The sequence below is a fragment of the Puntigrus tetrazona genome, chromosome 16, assembly GCF_018831695.1.
Source record: "Puntigrus tetrazona isolate hp1 chromosome 16, ASM1883169v1, whole genome shotgun sequence".
NCBI lineage: Eukaryota > Metazoa > Chordata > Actinopteri > Cypriniformes > Cyprinidae > Puntigrus > Puntigrus tetrazona.
Window position 1 is genome coordinate 28,036,262 of NC_056714.1, and position 21,578 is coordinate 28,057,839.

At 35.3% G+C, this 21,578-nt stretch overlaps 1 pseudogene; it reads left to right on the top strand.

Moving 5' to 3' along the window:
• Positions 1 to 21,578, top strand: part of LOC122360890 — a 108,932-nt pseudogene that overhangs the window by 54,419 nt on the left and 32,935 nt on the right.

Sequence of the window (21,578 nt, forward strand, 5' to 3'; positions counted from 1 at the left end):
GTTGGCAAAAGGGGTTGTACAAAGTATTAAATATCAGGGGTGCTAATAATTGTGGCACCCATGATTTGATGTAAAAGAATTATTTCTTAATGTGGGATTTTTTTTCCACTGAATAAATGCACTTGAATTAAAGGATGGAATTTCCTCTTTTTTTCCATTGTGGTCCTATGTTATTTAGAACAAAACTGAATTTTTTAGAAGCTAAAGAACACATTTTAACCAGGGGTGCCAATAATTATGGAGGGCACTGTATTGCATCAGCATTTCTTTGCATGCTCCACACACACATCTCTCGATTAATGGCCCACCCGTCTTCAGTAGAAAATACCTTTTTTTAAATCTTTCTCCCTCCTGCTCCCTCTTTTGATGCTCAGAACTGTAGGGCGAGCACATTGAAACTTATCGTAACGCACATGTCTCCGTACATTAGAGCAGATGAGCGCTGACTGCATGAAAAGCTCCAGTTAAAGAAGCTCTATTAGAACAGGCCACTGGTGGAGCTGCGTATGCTGGGAAATCTGTGTCCTTATCAGCGCGGTGCAGGAGACGCCTCGCTTCACTGGGGGGTAATCTGCTCCACCGACAGCAGATACATGAACGCAGACGGTGCAGAAAGTTAAAGGGAAAATGTGCTGGAGCGTTAGTCGACTGATGGAGTCGTGATGTTCTCGCCCTGGGAGGATGTTGTCAGCTTCAAGATTCTTTGATGTGATGAAACTTTCATCAAATCTATCTGGAAGTGATGCTCATTTACATTTCTTTCCAAGAACACAACACTGCACTCACAGCACAAACAGAACGATATTTCCCACAGGTGGCTTCACTGTCTTAAAACCGAGTGTTTCCGAAAGGATTTGATGGCATAGGAGAACTTCCCATTTGACTCCATAAAGGAACTCTTAAACATTCAATATGATGTCATTAACAAATCTGAATGTTCCATTTGCTCCAAAAAATAATCTTTCTAGGTTTCCTATAAAGCCGTAACAAAATCCTTATGATTTCCATTTCATTTCAAAAGAGACTCTGATGACATAAGCAATTTCTATGCAATTCTAAAAGAGATGTTTCATATGTCATAAGTAAATCTTTGCATTTCTATTTGATTCTAAAATAGAATTTTTGTAATTTCCATAAAAGTGTCATATGATCCCAAAGTAATATAAGTAAAGTCACCTTTATAAATTGTATTTGATTTCCTAAGACAGTCTTTATATATTCCATTGCATGTGAATCTTTAAGTTACATTTGGCTTAATATTATAAATATTAAATTGATAAATCTATATGATGCCGCAATTGAATCTTTATAGGTTCGTAGGTTTGATTTTGCAGAAAAAAAAATCAAGTTCTGTAAGGAGTGGATCTATATAATGAATCTTTCTACTGTATATTTCATGACTCTATGACTATTTCATAAGTGAATCTCTATTTCATTCCATAAGACACTCTGTATAAGCTCCATGTAATGCCTTAAGATTGATGTTTTTTTTACATTTCCATTTAATTCTGATTGAAAAATAATTGCAAAGACCATGTGATGCTGTAAGAGAATCTTGAGTTGAATGTAATGCCATATGAGAATCCTTGAGTTCCATATGATGCTGAAAAATGAAAATGATTCTTGATGAGAAGAGAGTTCTTAGCCGAAGTGCTGCAAAAATCCATTGAAGAAGCTTTGAATTTGAGAGTGTAGGAGGAATCCTGCGGCTTTTGACTGTCTTAGATCTGGGCACAAGTAAAAGCTAACCAGCTTATACCTCGCATTATCACATTACTGTCTGAATGAAAGTCAATGGAGGCAATGTACGCTGAATAAACTGCCGTGACATTCGATTGGACAGAGCTATATTTGGAGTCTACTATGAAAAAAATGACTGCTTTATAGGGGAACCGAATGTGACAGATGTGATTCATTTATGACATTACAAACCAATGGGTTTGGCTGGTTATCATGAGCGGTTTGGCCCTGCTGGTAAATGACATAACTAGAGCTTGCATTAACCGAACATTTTTCTGTCACTTACCGAATTGTAAAAACATTGACAGATAATTCAGAAGGCTTTGTGTTGTTTTGACAGATATAGAAATAAGTTGTCTTGCCTATTGCATTTGGTAAAGAAAATGTAGAAAATAAAATGTGAATGTAGACTGAGAGAGGTATGAGTAAGAGTTTAAGGACAGAAACGAGAGTTTTTCTGAAAGGTAGAAGTGCATGGCGGGAAATTTACCACCCAATCCATCAGAATGGACGAAAATGATTTTATATCAAATATGACTGTGCATTGTGCTTAAATGGCTATCATTGTATTTTCTGAAGGACTCTAAAAGGACAACTAAAAGGTTAAATGGTTATATTTTCCCTTTGCCTGTTGCTTTGGACGTCACAGCTCAGGATAGTTCGAGCTAACCAGCTTATGCCTTGCGTTACCCCTTTAAAGCTGTAATATTCTGGAAGTAGTCACAGTATAGAGCTCATAGTGATTGTGTTCGTGTTTTCCCTTGAATGATGTTTATTAGCAGTAGTTTGTGTGTTTTGTAGAAGGTCAGTCCTCAAACAGCCAGATGCCTAGTGTCCCTCCCCTCCTGTCCATCAGCTATGAGATCTCAGGTAAGATGTTCAACCTCTTAAACAATATTTGGGGTATTTTTCAACTCAGTGTAAATACACTGACATTGCTATATTACAACTTATTTTACGTATATACATACACATATATATATATATATATATATATATATATATATATATATATATATATATATATATATATATATATTTGAGCATTACTTTGAATGTAATAATTAGAATTCTATTTTATTAATTATATTTAATATATTTAATGTTACTTTTAATTTAATTGCAATTAATTCTATCATTTTGTATTATTTAATTTAATTTGACTTTCTTTCCATTCCTTTTTATATCTGACGCATTGGTCTTTGTTTGATCAAATCTCTTTTGCCTAAAGCATGTTTACATATTTTGTTTGCTTAGTCTGTGTTTACTCTGTGTATTTTTGTAAGTGTTTACGTCCATGGAGAGCTCATTAGAAGAGTACATACTGATGCAACACTCTGTGCTTTAGTCAACACTCTCCTCTGAGCACTAGACAACTGACAGAGATTGATTGACAATGACAGTCATTCTGACAGCTCCATACTGTACACTCTCGCTCAAAAGAAATAAGGCAGCATTTTGTTTGCCTTTGTTTTATATAAGTCTTTTAAAAAGCAGGCCCTTTTGCCTTCATGGACACTGTAACATGGAGCAAATCGATCAAAATGTGACGGTAGAGACATTTTCAAATAAATGCTTTGCCTCACAACGTTCTATTCATCCACCCCGAATTTCAGGTTTCTTTTAAAATTCTGCTTTTATGAGCACACATTCTTATAAAAAACATCACAAAAAAACCTACGTTTTGTCAGGTAGAGTTAAATATCAGGTCCACCTTAGGTTTCTCATCTGTTTTCAAGCAGCTTCTGAGCACCAAATCATCCTCATGCTTGAAGCTAAGCCTGTCCGCCTGGGTTTGTCAAAGCAGGCACAGACCGCAAACTTTGATTTAGACAGAAAGTTTGCGCAGAAGGTCTGGACCATCTGGCAGGTAAACAAGGACAACCTGTGCTGTGTTATGTTAACTTAGATGATGCTGCATTATGCTGAAATCTGTCTCTCCATTAATTTGGGGAACATGCGGTGCCAGAAGCGTTGAACGAGGTGAACTGTCATTCCCCGTGCCCATTTCCAGGGTTCAATCAATTATTATGTTTTTTAATGGTCTGTGGTGCAGTCAGTCTTCTCCTACTTTTTAGTTGACGGTCTGTGCGCGTGGAGAGCATTTTGTTTTGGAAATCTCTAGAGAGCAGAACTCACCACATATCAGCATGGAGAGCTCCACAAGAAGAGTTTACCTGGCTTTGATGTAAATGCAGCAGTCATGTCACCTGTCACCCATCAAGCCGACAGCCAAATCCTGTGTTAAAACATTAATGCACCGCTTTTGTTTGTGTTTTCGAATTTCTGTTTTATAGTTGAGAAAAAAAAGATTTCAGTTTCACATATAATAGGTCCCAAACAGGATCCATAGACTGCTTTTCTACAGTCATCTCAGGACTAGTTCTCTGACAAACTGTCTATCTATCTATCTATCTATCTATCTATCTATCTATCTATCTATCTATCTATCTATCTATCTATCTATCTATCTATCTATCTATCTATCTATCTGTTTATCTGTCTGTCTGTCTGTCTGTCTGTCTATCTATTTAATTTAATTTTATTTATTTACAACGTTTTTTTACTCAATAGCCATATTAAAATACTTTTTCATCATGCTGTTAGGAATAAGTGATACTTAAGTGGAGATTTGTGGCTTTGTACAGAAAAAAAAATATTTTTTTAAAACATAGGTATTGCAAATAAAATTGGCAGGTAAATTGCAGTAAAAAAAAAAAAAAAAAAAAAAAAAAAAAAAAAAAAAAAAATATATATATATATATATATATATATATATATATATATATATATATATATATATATATATATATATATATATATATAAATATGTACATGTATATGTACATGTACTACTGAAAACATTATAAAAACGTCCCAGAAAAATTTTTATTCTAATATAATATTTTTCAAATTCTCAAAATTGACCAGTACATGAAACTCCATGGTTTTGCCTTAAATTCATTTTGAAATGATATAAATTCTAATTTATTTGGCTATCTAATGATATATAATACAAATTGAAATAATAGACATTAAATATATAAAGGGTGAGAGCCAGAAAGACATTGTCATTGAGTGACATTTCACCGTCTTTTTATATATATATATATATATATATTTGCCTAATTTCATTTTACATTTGTTTAACTTCATCATCATTTACATGTTCATTATATGCTGTGTTTTAGATTTATTGATAACATCGTGTGCATTCAAATCATGCTGAAATCTCTGGAGATTCCGGTTTTCTCCTGGTTTTCCTTTGCCGCGATGCGCGAGGGAATCAGGATTCTTCAGAGCGTGTTTAATGTTGTCATTTGTTGTTTCCTGCAGTTTTATGAAGCTAATTGTCCGTTGAGCGTAGTGCTCGTGCGGGAGTCTTGCTGCAGTGTTTTAATGCGTGTGTTTGTGTTGTAGCATCACAACCCGTAGACGTTAGGCTGTGCAAGGGAACGACTCCGAGCACCACGCAGCTGTGTCACATCCCGTGCCCTGTGGAGTGTGAAGTGTCCCGTGGGGCTACCAGGGCCCTGTACCTTTGAGAATTGCGATGAACGGGTTGTGAAGAAAGGTAAACATTGCTGATACCAATAATAAATTCACTGAACAGGAAGTGTCAAATACTGAGACGCAGTATTCTACTGAGGCACAGAGCTATTTTACAGACAGAATAGAATATTTCTTTACGATTGAACTAATATCTTATATAATTATATCAGCAGAAGTCATATATTAAACATGTCTTAATATTTCTCTACTGTGCATTGATTATATAGAACTAATTAGTCTTATCTTTTAACTAACCTTTAACTAATCTTTTAATTGTAGTTAAACACATTTGCATTCTAACACATTTCTATAATTAATGAATTATTATTATAATTATATATATATATACGTATGTGTGTGTGTGTACTTTTTGTGTGTACTAGACCTAGTCTATTGGACACAACTGACCTTTATTGCTTTACATTTGCTTAATTATAATAAAAATAAGTCATAATGTACGAAAAGGTTGTAAAAATAGCTTTTGTTAAAAAAACCCAAATATATATATATATATATATATATATATATATATATATATATATATATATATATATATATATATATGAAAAACTATTAAATTTATTGCTTTATAATTGCTTAATTATAATAAAAATAAGTCCCCAAAATATTTTTGTTCATTTATTTATTTATTTATTTATTTTATTAACTTTGCTTTGCTTTTCTTTTAGACTGAAATGTGAATTGGACATGTGGAAAGTTGTGTAAGATCCAATCCAAAAAAAAAAAAAAAAATCAAATTAATGAAAGGTCACACATCCACCAAAAATCACCTTTGGACAAGTTGGTTAAAAGTAATTGGGTAAAATGTCATAAAAATGACAAAAGTAATGTCACATTGATATTTTGTCCTAATCCAGTGACATTTTAACTGTGACTTAAAAAAGGTGTTATAGAGACAGCTAAGAGACTTTTGTGTCCTGTTTATTTGCAGGTTTCAAGTTCAGACGACGCACAATCACTAATTACCCCACGGGTGGAGAGGAGCTGTCCTCATCTGGTGGAGGCTATCCCGTGTGATGATCCCAGCTGTTTTAGCTGGCAGCTGGTCAAGCTGGAGGAGTGTATCCCAGAAGAAGACATGGACTGTGGAGAGGAACACAGACTCCACGGGTCCGCTGTGTCAACAGCGAAGGTAGTAAACACAGCTGGCTTTTGCAGATGTCAGGTTTACGCCTTTACATAAAATTATTTTTCCAATTTTAAGTTACTGTAAAGGCTCCTGGAAAAAACAGTTGGCTCCTAATTATCAAATCCATCTTTATTTAACCCTCTAACTCTAGCGCTTTCTATTTTAATTATTAAGTAAAAAAATTACTAAGTAAAAAAACACTGTTTTAAAAACCTAGCTTCTCTGTTGTTTTTGCACTCTATCTATTTCTTTTGTTTTAATTTATTATACAATTTAAAATGCCTCTAACGCTAGCTTGCTCTAACTTTTTCTATACAAAAAAAACGAAACTTTGCTTTGTGTACTTCGTTAAGCTAACTGACACTTATACAGCACTTCTGTGATTTTGCTTCCATTGCCCTGATTTGTAAGTCTTTGGATAAAAGCGTCTGATAAATGACTAAATGTAAAAACTATAAGAAATGTAATGGGATCATTACTGTAATTTTCATAACTATTATAAATTACGTTTAAATTTTGTATTGTAAAAAATCTAAATAGACATATCCAGAATGGAAGCCTTACATTTGATCTTTTTTTAATTTAAGTTTTTCAGTTATGTGCATGAGGACAATCAGTACAATTAATTTTTATGGATTTTTTTATTCTATTCTGAAATTTGATCATTTTAAAAAAATTTTAAAATTGTTTTATGTAGTTTATTCATTTTATTCATTATAATAATATTGTATTTATTTTAATTTGTATTTATTTTATTTTATCTTTATTTTTACTGTAAAATTCAGTTAGTAAAACATCTTTTACCGTATTTTTACAGTAAATTAAATTTCTGAGTAAATTGTGCTGCTTTTTCTGCGTATTAAACCACTATTCATACTAAGATTACTTACCTAAACAAGTTTGAGTTACAGTTGTTAAAATATGACGTCTATCATTTGTTGATTCAGATGGGAATGAGATGTCTGTATTGATGCTGTTAATACATGCATCCTGAATCATGTTTAAACTGGATTACGATCGCGTACGCCTGTGAAACCTCCTCGGGGAAAACCAGTCCGATCCAAATAGGGCTTAAGGATACTGTAACTGGAGCATGTGGTCTTTTTCCAAACAACGCAAAAAAATAAATAATAATAATCTCTTGTGTGAAGCTTGCCAGATGATTATAGTGCAAAAGCAAGCCAGTGGATTCTCACTTGACGGCTTCTGTGGCGGATGTCTTTAAAAAGCAGGATTGATTTTGAATCTGGTAATTAGCCTCTGGGAATTCAAACAGTATCCTGGCGCAGGGCAGCCGTATCTCGTCTCTCAGCTGGTGTGTCCGGAACGTTTTCCCTCCCAGCTGGAGCTCTTTACAGGGTTAATGCTGCAGAGAGCAGAGGAGAGTAAACACGCTGCTGCTAATGGTGATCGTGTCCTCCTACAGCTCAGCTACTCAATAAAGACAATCTCAGCCGTGCCTGGAGAGACACTTGTATGTTTGACCGGCTAAAGACTTGCACTTTGCAAATCGGACTCTTCGGCGGCAGCATGCTGATGAGGTGCTTTTCTGCAGCGCTATTTATGAAAATACACTGCATGCTATAAAAAAATGTGGTACAGTTTTTAAAAGAAATCTCCCACGCTTCGCAGAGTCTTAAAAAACATAAGAGGATTGTTGTGAAATATTATTGCAATTTAAAGTAACTGTTTAGTAAATGAGCATATTGTAATATGCAATTTATTCCTGCGAACGGTGCTGATTTTTGTAATATGCTGATTTAAAGCAGACTTTTCCTTATTGTCAAAGCTGGCTGTTTAATATTTTGGTGGAAAATACAATAAATGTTTTTGGATTTTTTTGTGAATGTAAATTAAAAAAGAAGAGCATTTTTGTAAAATATTAATATTTTTTTTAATTGAATTTATCTCAATCTCAATTAACCTCAAACTTTTAAACTATAGTCTATATTGTCAAATCAGCTTAAATTAAAAATGTCTTTAAGAGGTCATTTTTGTTAAGTGTTTAGTATTTTATTATTTTATGTCAAGAAATTCACAATGTGCTGTCAGATTAGTTTGACGTAGTTGTTTTTTATGAATGAGTTGAATCGGATCAGTTTGAATCAAATGGAATGGACTGAGCTACAGGTTAAGTTCAACTCGAAAAAAGAGAAATTACTGAGCGTAATTTAAAAATGCTACTTTGTAAGTTTAGTAAAAAATAAATCATCATCTTATTTAAAGTTTATCCTGTCGTCATGTAGTTTATGCATCATAGCAGAGACTCCACTTGAAATAATGACTGTTTCCGAACAGGTTTTCCTCTGTTTTACATTGGCTGAGTAAACAGATGAGCTCACAGCATTGATTGAGCAAGTGTTGCTGTGTCAGGATGCTAAAGCAAACGGAGAGATGTTTTGACAGACACGGGGTCACAGCGTTCTGACAGTCTTCTGACAGCTTGACACCCCTGTTTCTCAAATCTAAAACACCTTGTTAGTCCTGCTAAACACTCGTGTTGACAGCTTCTTGCCTTATTTTTGTGCAGCTGATCTGGGTAACAGTCATAAATGCGGGGGAACAAACAATAAAAAAACTGTCCATTTTCATTTCTAAAAATGCGTGAGATCTCAAAGAAAACATTTCTCATAATGTCAGAGGTAACCAATGAGTCACTGTGTGCTTTTATTTTCATGAGCAGGTTTATTTGCAGTAACTGATTACCAAAGCAATAGACATAACTCTAAATATTTAGTGTCTTTGAAATGTTCTGTGTTTCTATCATGGGAAAATGTGGCTAATTAAGTTTGAAGCTTGAGAAATTCTAAAGAAATCCTCTAGAAATCCTTCTATAGAGCTTTTAAGCTGCAACCATCAAGCTGGGGTCAGAGCTTCATACTGGTCTATTGCTATAAGAAATCCTATCAACTTCTTCCATTTCAAGCAGGTTGGCTGCTTTGGCTGGTTTTAATGTGGTTTAAAGTGTTTTTTGGGCCACTTTTTAGCTGGTCAGGCTAGTCTTAGCTGGTCAAGATGGGAGACCAGCTAAAAGACCAACCAAGTTTAAACCAACCTAGACAACCATCCTAGGCTGCTTTTACCTGGTTTAAACAGACTAATCATACTAGCAACATGCTAATTATTCTAGAAACATGCAACCTAGTAACATGTTAGTAGCATGCTAGTCATGCTAGAATCATGCTAGTAATTTGTTAATCATGCTAACAACATGCTTGTAACACATTAGCAACCACACTGGGTACCCTAGCAACTGCTTAGCAACCACCCAGGTACCCTGGCAACTGCATAGCATAACCCTAGTGATCATCATGGGTGCCCTAGCAACCACATAAGCGACACCCAAGCAACCACCCTGTGAATCTTAGCAACCACCCCAGGTACCCTAACAACGGCCCTAGCAACCACAAAGCCCGCGTTCTGCTTTTCTAGAGTTCAGTTGCTTTCAAAACATCTCAATCTTCAAAACCATTTTTAAGTTTTAAGCCTTCAAACTAAAAACTTTCAAACTTCAAGCTTTAAAAACGTTTGCTAGCTTTCCGATCTGGCTCTCTCAAGCCAACTTTGAAGTTTGTCTACCAACTTTACTATCCGGTTCATTAATTCTTCCTGTGAAGTGTTCATTTTTAGCTCGCTAGCCTATAGTTTCAAGGCAAGCTGGTAAAAAGAGCTTGTTTTCCTGTCAGTCTAAAAATATCTGAAGACCGTAATGGATGTTTGAAGCTAATCACAGTGGAAGCTTCCAGAAACTGCAGATGAAACCGTGAAATTTCACCAATTTTGTCACATTAAGTCCCAGCCTCTCTACAAGGAAACATCTGCTGTTTTCTAGAAATCCCTCTGTCACGTGACACCCGTCATTCACAGTCTGCTGTGTGGCGTGTGCGTGTAATATGGCGTCTATTAAATAATAATAACGTGCAATAATGTTTTCTAGCATCTGCGGCGTGAGCAATCGAGCGCGCCCCATCTCGCCATAACCTGCCCTCTCTGTAGCGTCGCTGTGGCAGATTGATTTCATCAGGCGCTGATTAAAATTGATCTGCTAGTTGTTTTACAGCCAGACTTGGCATCTGCTTCGCTCAGTGTCTCGGAGAGCGTAGCGTACAATATTACTTCACAAATGGCCACGGTTCTGACACAGATCGATGTAAATATTGTATCGTTGTCTACTACAAGGAAAACCTGGAGTGTCCATGTATTTGATGGAAATATTTATTGGGTGTTTGTGGCTCAGTGCTCAAGCAGAGAGTGTGTGTTTTTTTTCTACACAGCGTGTCACTGAGCTAAAGCCAAAACCGAGCTGATACTCATCAGATTTGGCTCAAAGTAAAAGATGTGATGAAAACCCCCGAGAGAGGCTGTGCGCGGTAATGAACTCTGCCAAACACGGACACGCCAGCAACAATTGCACGTTTTTGCCTGTCCTTCAGAACCATCTGTACAATTGCTTTCTACTGTTTTTAGCATGGCGCGCGTTTCAAAATAGGACAACAGAGTGCTTTGAAATCTGTTAAAAGCTTGTCTGGCTGAATCATATTTTTGCATAAAGAAAATGTTGCCTAATTTTAGGTCTATTAACATAATTTGCTTTGCAACATTTATTTTCATGACAGTTAAAAACATTTTACACCCTCATTTTCATTACCATAATGCATCTGGATGTTTTTTGTAGCTCCTTTATTTCTCAGTGGTGATTCTCATTGGCTTTATTGACACATTATTTATATTCTTATATAAAGTAATATTTTTTAGATATTATATACACTATGTTTTATATTTACTAAATGTTTACTTACATATTTTATATATGCAATATCAATTTAATTTAATATTTACATTTTAAAAGACAATATCACAAATAATACCTTAATGCAGTGGTTAGGGTTCCTGGAGGCCCCCCAATACTGCATGGCTGTATCCAAAATCTCCCCCTATACCCTCATTCACTATTCCCTACAGCAGTCCACTCATTCAGTTCACACAAAGCAGCAAGATTAAAGGACTTATCTTAAATTCTGTCACAGAACTATGCATAAACCAGTCAAACAAATATATATATTGATTATCATTTTACAGTGAATTTGTACTTGTGTTGTGTTACTCCCTGAATGAGTGCTTTGTAAAATGAATGGATGAAGGATTCAGCTGCGGGCACCATCTTCTGGCAAAACACGGGAAATCATTTGGCGCGTGACACTCACACTGCATTATGGGGATTTTTTGGTGGTGCATTGTGGGATTGGATAAGTGCACCTGAGAACGTCCACTATGGTTTCGGACACCACTTAGTGCCCTATATAGGGGGCGATTTCAGATAGAGCCCATGTTTTCCATGTCTCCTTAACCAAACACACCTGATTCAGATCATTAGCTCATTAGTAGAGACCTGAAATGGGATGCGTGATATTATTGGACTGATAATCGGCCAATATGGGATTTCAGTTTAAAAATCGTCAGCAGCCTTTTGAAAACTTATGCCAATATGTCTTGTGGAGGAATATATTAACTCACATGTGCTCGGGGTGTAAAATTTGCAAAGTGTGTTTGATTTAAAGTCAGAAGCTATAGCATAAGCTATACATAAAAAATGACAAAATGCTAAAAATCCTGTATCTTGCATCCTTATCTGAAATGGATGTGTCGGACATGCAGAGATGCAAAATGTGCAGTTTTTGGGGCAGTTTCCCAACGTGTTTGGGAGCCTTAGTGTATGAACAAATACAAATTATTTGTTTTGTTTTTTGCATGAAAGACATTATTGTTAAAGTGTAACTGAAGAGTTTATTTGCAAAACCAGATAACTTTTTTTTTTACATTTTCAAAAATCATATTTGTTATTATGGTATTATGTTTTTATTGTTTGATTGCGTTATCTGTTTCTATCTAGTCAAAGACTGTAGTTCGATTAAGATTCATTTTAATGCACAACGGAAAAACATCTTTCTAAGATTTGTTAAAAACTGAGCTGTTTTTGCAAATTAACTCTTCAATTATACACAAAAGTACTAAGTAATATTTTTAGCTACATGTACTTACTGTAGTGTTAAGGTTAGGATAAGGGTTAGTTGCGTGTAATTATCTATAATATATTGTTAATAGTGCATGTAAACATGTAAAAATAATGTATTAAAATAAAGATTTTATTGTGTTATAATCTTATTGCAAGAATTATGAGAAAAAATGCACCTAATTGTGTTGCAGTTAATGCATGCAAAAAGGTCTTAAAAATAGGCTTTATTGTCTTGCCTTCTTGCTTCTTTTGATATTTGAGATGAATTATGACCCAGACTTGCACTTGACAGATTACATCAGCTTCACCTGTCTGCTGTACTGTATGTAACCCTCCTGACATCAAAGCGAAACAGCGGATGTTACTATTACATAAAATATCAATTTGTAAGTGGATGTTGGTCAAGACCCCCTACGACTCTGTATTTTATTTTTAAATACTGTTTAACAATTTAGCATACATTTCTGCACAAATTCTCATCAACTCATTACTTTAAATGCATCAACGTGTGTAGGTTTTGCAGAGTGTACAAAAACAATGCAAATGATGCTTAAATCCGAAACACATTTTTAACCCTCAAATGTTTTGTGTTTCAGGTATCGAGGTGGAGAAGGAGATGTGTGTGGATGAAGTCTATCCTTCATCTGTGCCCTGTGTGGTTCCCTGCCCTAAAGACTGCGCTCTCAGCCTCTGGACCGAATGGTCCACCTGCTCCCAGACCTGCTCCAGCAAAACCGCCGAAGGCAAGCAGATGAGAACCCGAGCAATACTGGCTTACAATGCAGGCGAAGGTAAAGAAGAACTCAGAAAGCCAACACACATTGCCAAACTCATACGATGCTAAATAAATAAAAATATATATGGTAACACGTTAGATGTAGGAACAGTATTAACTAGTAGTGTGCTAGTGTGCATGTTAGCATATTGGCTGTTTAGTAGTCCTTATAAAGCATGACCATATCCTACCCAACACCTAAGCATAACTACTACAACCATACTTGCTATCAATAGGCAGTAATTAGAAGTTTATTTAAGAACAACTCTTAATAGTGAATATGTTTTCCCTGAACTAATGTGTTACCATATATATGTGAACCTGGAGCTCAAAGCCTTGTATGGGTCAACATACAATTAGGATAAAGTATTAGGATATTAAGTAAACTTCATGATGCATGAGGTACTTTGTAAAATGTTAAAAATATATCAAAACATTATTTTTCAGTTAGTAATATGCTTAACTTTAAGGGCGATTTTTTGCACCCTCAGATTTCACATTTTCAGATTGTCCTATCCTCACAAACAATATATACCATAATACATCAATGGAAAGCTCATTTATTCAGCTTTCAGGTGACGTATGAATCTCAGTTTCCCAGAAAGCGACACTAACGTTTTGTGGACCAGGGCCACACGCACGTTAGATGCGAGCAAAGCACTTTTATCATTTATTTGCACATGCCACGTTTTGCATCTAACACAATGACCTTCGTACATTTCTAATTGCGAGAGGCCTCTAACAAGCTGACATGCATAAACCTTGCAATTTTCTGGGGTCTGTAGAGCGTAAGATTATCCTAAAAAAAAGCTGACAGGATGCCGTCAAGGAAAGGCCGTCGTTCCACAAGGGTGGAATTTTTCGACCTAAAACTGTCTTGAGATTCTGATGGATGACTCCTGCGCTGTGACATCACCGACAGTCAGTGTTCCGAGACTCTTAAATCCACTTTATCTGTTCCGGCGAGGCTTTAGTGTCGGCTTACATGAGCCGGGCTACAGAGTGCTCCAGTCACAGTCAAACAGCGTTTACTTCTGTAATCGGACGTAATTCAGAACGCTACTGTGATAATGTTGATTGGTTCGTTTGCTAGCTTGTTGGTTGTTTTAACCTTTGAGAAAATCTATATTAAGCATCGTAGTAACATATTTTATACATCATGGAATAAGATACAGCAAAATAATGAATTTATACTCAAGGAAGAAAAAAATAAAGCAGCTCAGTTTTATTCAGAGGCCCAAACTAAGCTAAAATATGCAGCTTGGTGCTGTTGCTGATATTCATTTGGTAATATAAAAAATCTGATGGCTCGCAGTGTAAATCAATAAGATTTATAACAGTATAGCATACCACTGATACATAATGCATATAAATGTTAGCTTTCAATCTTTGCCTCCCAATAATGCATTTTAGTAAGGCGATATAAGGGTTTGATACTTAGATCAAATTTCTATATTTTTTTGATATTGAAGGGCAAAGCATATAATGCGATACGAAAGAGTGATGACGGATAAACGTTCTCCAAATACTTGATTATATTCAATGCTCACATTTTAACATTGTTTCTACAAAATGATGGTAAATAAGTTTTCATCCTGGAATATTAAAAGTTATTCTTACATTCACGTGGTAATGATGATTTCAATTGCATTTTTACAACGATTCTACAAAGACACTTTACTTGTTAAGAAAGTATGAACCCAATCCGACAACAAAAGGCATGTAGTAGATTATGTGCAACAGGTTTTTGACCAGTTTTGATAAGGTTTATCAATTAGAAATTTGTGTATCAAATATGGTAAAGTTAAAAATGGTTGCACATTCTCCCTCATTTGTCGTTTGTGTATCAAAGCGTAGAGAACAGGGAAGTCTATACTGAATTATTGCTGTGCTTTCTCCACAGTGACGTCAATGGTAGTGGCGTGGATTACAGTTATGGAGGGTAACGCGTCAAAACATCTCATGTTTTTATGGCCTGTAGAGCAGTTTTCATGTAGAAGTCCTCTCAGATTTGTTTGGATGGTTTGAAGTAGCAGCTGTATCTTGTCTTTTCTTACTGTTGATTATTTTATCGTGATTCAAATATGTAAAACTTAGCACTAGTCGAGTAGATCCTGAAATATTTATTCTCTTACCGCTGCTTCTCTGAATTTAAATCTGAAGGCGCTAATATTTTTGCTTTATCTCAAGGTCTTACAAGGGTTCCGAAGTTTCCTGAGCTCTACGGTACAATTGATTTCTTTTCATCTTTTGTGTGCAGTTTGTAGATTTAGATCTTCAATAAATAGCTTGTGTTTGAGTATGTATAGGGTTAGAAAGTGTTAACGCGGGCTTTTATTCTTAGTCTTGTTTTCACAAGTTTAATGTTGCATCCTGGAGAATATAAATGAAGAAAGTCAGATCTTTCGCCGGATGCATTTGCTTTAGCGCCATTTTCCGCCAAAGCAACTACGTTTTTGAGCGATGAGTTGAGCGTTGCCCTTTGGGAGGTCGATAGATTTATGCGACGATGAGACTATGCACCATGCTTTCTGTGCTAGACATCTGCTTGACGTCTGACGTAAGATGCCAAATGCAGCGAGACTTTATACATTATGCATGTCCTTGAGAGTCCATTTGTGAACAAGTCAGCAGAATGATGAAACTCATACTGTAAACACGAAAAAAAATCATAGCCCTCTGGGTCTCTTATGAAACTGATATAGCACATTGCAAAAAAGCCAGAAACATACTTGTCCGGTAGTATCTGAATGCAAACACTTCTTGCTATGCAAACTTACAATGTGTAAGCATACTGTTGAGAAAGCATTCAGAATTCGGTTCATGGTGAGTGCGTGCATTGCTTTCTCATGTTGTAGCATGAGTCACTATTGCAGACATTAGTCTTTTCTTCTGTGGACGGTTTTGTCTTTCAAGGCAAAAACTGTTATGGCGGAGCAATAGAGTGTTACTTGAATAATAATATATACAGTGTAATGGTCCAGACCTGTGAGGTGGACAACTATTTTATTTCATTTCATTTCAGTTTAGTTTGTTTTCACAAGCCGTTCTTAATATTGCATTTAATCATTGTTATTTAAATCTAATAACAGTTTGATAATTATACAATAATCATATATAATAAAAACTGTAAGAATTAACGAATCAATACGGTCGTTCAAACATCGGTATAATAAAGAAATCCATGTTAATTAAATTTTAAATGTAAATTTCATTTAAGTTCATTTAAACATTGAAGCGTTAAAACTTGAGATTTAGTAACTATTTGTTTTCTATTTTCGATTTTTGATATTGGTCAGTTAAATGAGCTTTTATTGCAGAAAACTACATTTTTAAAAATACTAATTATGGATAAATAAAATATTACAAGCCATCACATTTTCTAGTAAATATACATGGTTTTTAGTCCTGTATATCGTTTCTATATTGTCTTTTTGGATATGTATGTTTACTGCTAAATATAATTACACAGATTTTATTTGTCCTCACTTTGTAGATCGTTATTCAGCAAAGCCCAAACAGTGATTTACTGTATTTCTGTTCTCAGTTTTCTTTGCTGTCAGCGGCAGCACAACAATTCATGTTCTGTACCAGTATACTTCGTCTTTTGTATGCTTCTGGCTTAAAACCTGATCATTTTATGAAATCAGTTCATTAAAAACACCCACAGAAATAAAACGGTGAACGTGCTTTCTTTGATTGCAGAACACCTTCTGAAAAGCTCAATGTCATGACTGTGTGGAGGCGGTGGTACGCTGCACAGTTAAGCTTCACAGAGACACAAATGTGTTCCTGTGGGAAGGCCGCGAAGTCTCATTTAGGCTTTTCGCTCTTTGCTTTGTTCGTTCTTAACCCTGAGTGTTTTACACTCTTCGTGCTTTAGTAATTATCGATAGCAGTCGCTGAAGTTTCACACTGTTCTTTTGTAAACCCTGGCTTGCTCGCTTGTTTGCATATTTATGACTTTAATACTGTTGATTTAGGAGTTTACTTGAGCGGTTTAACTTACTGCGGCTACGCAAAGCGCATAAATATTTTATGAGCTAAGTGGCGGTTTATGATTTGTTGTCCGACGGTTTCCACACTGTATATGGGAGTCGATCATTTAACGTATTTCTTCTCTGTCCTAGAATCGTTTTTTTTTTTTTTTTTTTTTTACAGTAAAAAGGAACACACTGTAGTTTTAAAATATAGTCCACGGTAGCTTTTAAAGCTTAGTTTGGCTCAAATGAATTTTTCCTGCTTCTTGAAAGGTTAAATATGCCAGGAAATCTCTTTCTTCATCTCTTTTTATATCTGTAAGCACTTATGAGAAAACGCTTGATTCATTCAGGGTGTTTTTTCATTCGTTTGATTCATTGGCCTTCACCGTGTTAGAAAACAAACACATTTTTCCAAAGATACTTGGCTTTGATGAAAACGAGAAGTGACAGTGTAGCTCATCTCCGCCATCAGTGCACATAATTTTACGATTTTTTTTGTACCTTGAAAGTCACGAAATCCGTCAGCAGCGTTTTGAGACGTCATTACAAAACCACTTAGAGTTCTGGAAGACCGTTTTTATGAATTGAAAGTTGAATTGACGGCTTTTCATCTGCTTTTTTTTGTAGTATTTTATTTATCTCTGTATAGTCATTTTTATATCATATTTAGTTATAATTTCACGTAAACTTCCTGATAATAACCCTTACACTTGAAGGCTCGCCAAAGCCGCGATCAAATCTTTTTTAAGGCGCGCGATTAATGTTTTAACAGGAGAAACTAGTAAAATATGAAGTGTGATAAAGTCTCAAAAGCTCCTTGAACTGAAGGGAACTAAATTATAAGGCAAGAAAGTGTTTTTTAAAAAAAAGCCCTGTTATTACCCTTCAGCTCAACGGCCGATATAAACACAATAATCACCTGTTTAATGGATCTGACGGTCAGATCCAATAACTATAGTGTGCATTATAAAAGTTAAAGCTGGCAGACTTATTTCGCCGCTGTCCTCTGAGAAAGAGAGCGCTTTGATTCACATTCCCGCTGGGCTGCTCCGTCATCTCTGCAAACCTGTAAATGTCAGCAATTATTTAGACACACCGCTCCGTTCTCCGCCCGGCTGCATCGACTATCTGCCACTCGTGAGGAATTAGGAGGCGGCAATTATGTGGAGTGTTTCATCTTAATCAATTTACAACAAGTTTAAGCGACTGGAGACGACGCGGCGTTATGTTGAGATTTGAGAAAATGAACACTCTCGACCTGCCTCGCTCCTGAGAAGCGCAAGCAAGGAAAAAATAACAGGGACCTTTTCATATGCATTCAGCATATGGCAAATTTTAATTTCAGTATATTCATAAAGTCTTCAGTTGTTCTTTTTATTCGTCAAAGAATCCTGAAAAATGTGTCACGGGGTTCAAACTAAATGTTAAGCGGCACAACGGGTTTTCAACGGTGGTAATAAATCAGCATATTAGAGTGATTTCTGGATCATGTAGCGCTGAAGACTGGAGTGATGATGCTGAAAATTCAGCTTTGCATCACTGGAATAAATTATATTTTGAAGTATGTTAAAATAGAAATCTTTTATTTTGAACTTTAATAATATTTCACAATATTACTGTTTTTCTGTATTTTTGATCAAATAAATGCACTCTTGCTGAGCAGAAGAGACTTCTTTAAAAATAAAACATCAGTGGCAGTCAATGCACATTTTGTATAAATAAACACTTTTTCAGCAAGGATGCATTCAGTTGATCAAACCGACAAAAGAATTCAAAATGCTGTTCTTTTAAAAATTTTGTTTAACAGAGAATCCTTGTTTGCATAATGTATCTGTGTGTTATGTGTGTATTTATTATGTATATATCTACACTATATATTTTGAAAAAATGTTACATGTTTACATTATATATAATAAATATACACAGCAAACATACATATATTTTGTAAACAAAAATTATTTAAAAAAAGTGTTTCCAAAAATATGATACAGCACAGATGTATTGAACATTTATAATAATATTAAATGTTTCTTGAGCATTTTATATGATTTCTGTAGGATTATGATGCTAAAAATAAAAAAAATGAATTCACATACAAAATAATAAATGTAAAATTATTATTAAAATTATTATTTCACAGTTTTGGAGGGGTATTAACTCTACTTACCCTGTAGTATATTTATATATTTATAATATATTGTTTTTGGTTTTTTGCTAATCAAATGAACACTGCCTACAAGAAATGTATCAAATGTTACAGCAGCAGTGCATTTCTGGTTATTGTGTATTATTTTGGCCGAGGTCTTCTCCTGAGCGGATGTGCATCTTGAACACTTCCAGTGTGGAGATCCTGTGACATGAAGCGTGGTGTGACACGTGTCAGAGCTAATGCATGTCTTCACACTCCTGCAGGAGGTTCCAGCTGTCCTAACACCAGCGCCCTTCAGGAGGTGCGCGACTGTAATGAGCATCCCTGCATCGTGTATCACTGGCAGACGGGGCCCTGGGGACAGTGCGTGGAGGACACCACCACATCCACCCTCAACACCTCCTCCAGCGCGGACAGGTCCACCTGCACCATGGGTGTTCAAACGCGCAAGGTCATCTGCGTAAAAAGTCAACGCCGGACAGGTGCCGCCCAAAAAGTAAGTCCGCATGCATGTTTAAAGGCCATTTTTATTTGTTTTCCCTTCCCTGGAGAATACTGTGCGTTAATGGCTTCTTATGTGACCGGACGATTATTTTGCATGTAAAATGAGTAGCAATCTTGCAGGTTATTAATTTGCTGTCAGCTCCAATACAATTGCATAATCTTTGCTTTTTACAGTGGTGTTGTTAATTAATGTTCCACGTTATAGCTGTTAGTAGATAAACATGTCTTATGCTGTTCTGAGAACTTTTTTGCATTCAAAAGTGCATAAGAAATAAAAATATATATATATATATATTAGATGTAAATAAAAAGTAGTAACACTTTGCAATAAGATTTATTAGTTAACATTGGTTAACAGTATCAGTAAACATGAACTAAGAATGAACGATACTTGTATTAATCTTAATGTTAATTTCAGCATTTACTAACGCGTTATTAAAATCACAAGTTTGTTAGCATTAATTAATGCATTGTGAACTAACACAACTGTATTTTCATTAACAAAGATTAATAAATAGTGCAATAAATGTATTGTTGATGGATTGTTTGTCATCTAATACATTAACTAATGTTAACAAAAGACTCTTAAAGTGTAAAGTGTTACCAAAAGTGAACAAAATAAGTAGTAAGTAAATACATTTTTTTAGTATTTTACAGTAGTTTTTTACAGTAATTTCCATTACTGTAATGTGTCTGTATGTATATGCAATAACAATTAGTATTTTCTTCAGTGTTTCATTATTTTTACAACGTTTACATTACTTTTTATGCATATATTTACAGACTTATTATAAAAAACGTATTATTATTTCAAATAAATATTTATATAATTTTAATGAAAAGAAATCCGTATTTTATGCCTCCTTTCTTTAGTTTTTGAGTTATTCATTAAATATTCATAGCCCTAATATAGTGTAAAATTTTGACTTTTGACTTTTTATTTAAATCTGATACATTTGAAATACTTTACTCAATTGAATCATTTTAAAGCGAAGGCAGTGCGATACGATAACATTCAGTACCGTGCATAGCGTAATTGATTTTCTGCATTGCGATGTAACGAGAACCCATTGGTTTTTCAGCATAATGGCGCGCTTAATTCTCAATGTAGCCCCTGAAATGGTCTTTATTCGTCTTTATGCGCGATATAATTTCTGCTTTGTACTTTTGAAATACATATTGACGGCAAAGTTTGCCGTTTTCGTACATAATATTACCATCTGTTATCATGATGTAATCCCACGCGGAGCGACTCTTACCTCAACTCAGTGTCTGGGTTAGTGGTGATGGAGAATTGTTGAGGAGAAGATGGATCGCCCGTGTTTGAGTGGCAGATTGTAATTGCTCTACAGATGTCTGCGTGCTCACAAACCCTATCATTCCACTGCAGGCAAACGAGCTGCTGAAAGCCCAATAAACATGGAGTCACAAACAGGCTAATTAGCGCAGTCATTTTCAGACCGCCTAATTTCCTATTGATGATAATAGCGGTAATTAAGAGGGTTTGATTCTTTAATGCAATTTAATCACCACTAGATGAGGGGCCTCTTGAGGCTTAGCACAAACAAACCCCCTAAAAATACATCATTGATCCACTTAGACGTTGTCCTCCTGACAGTCCTTTGCGGAAACAATAGCGGTGGGGGTTTTTTTTGGCGTAGACAAATAGAGGCTTAGCTATTATACTGCATTTTCCACTCGCTTTTATCACT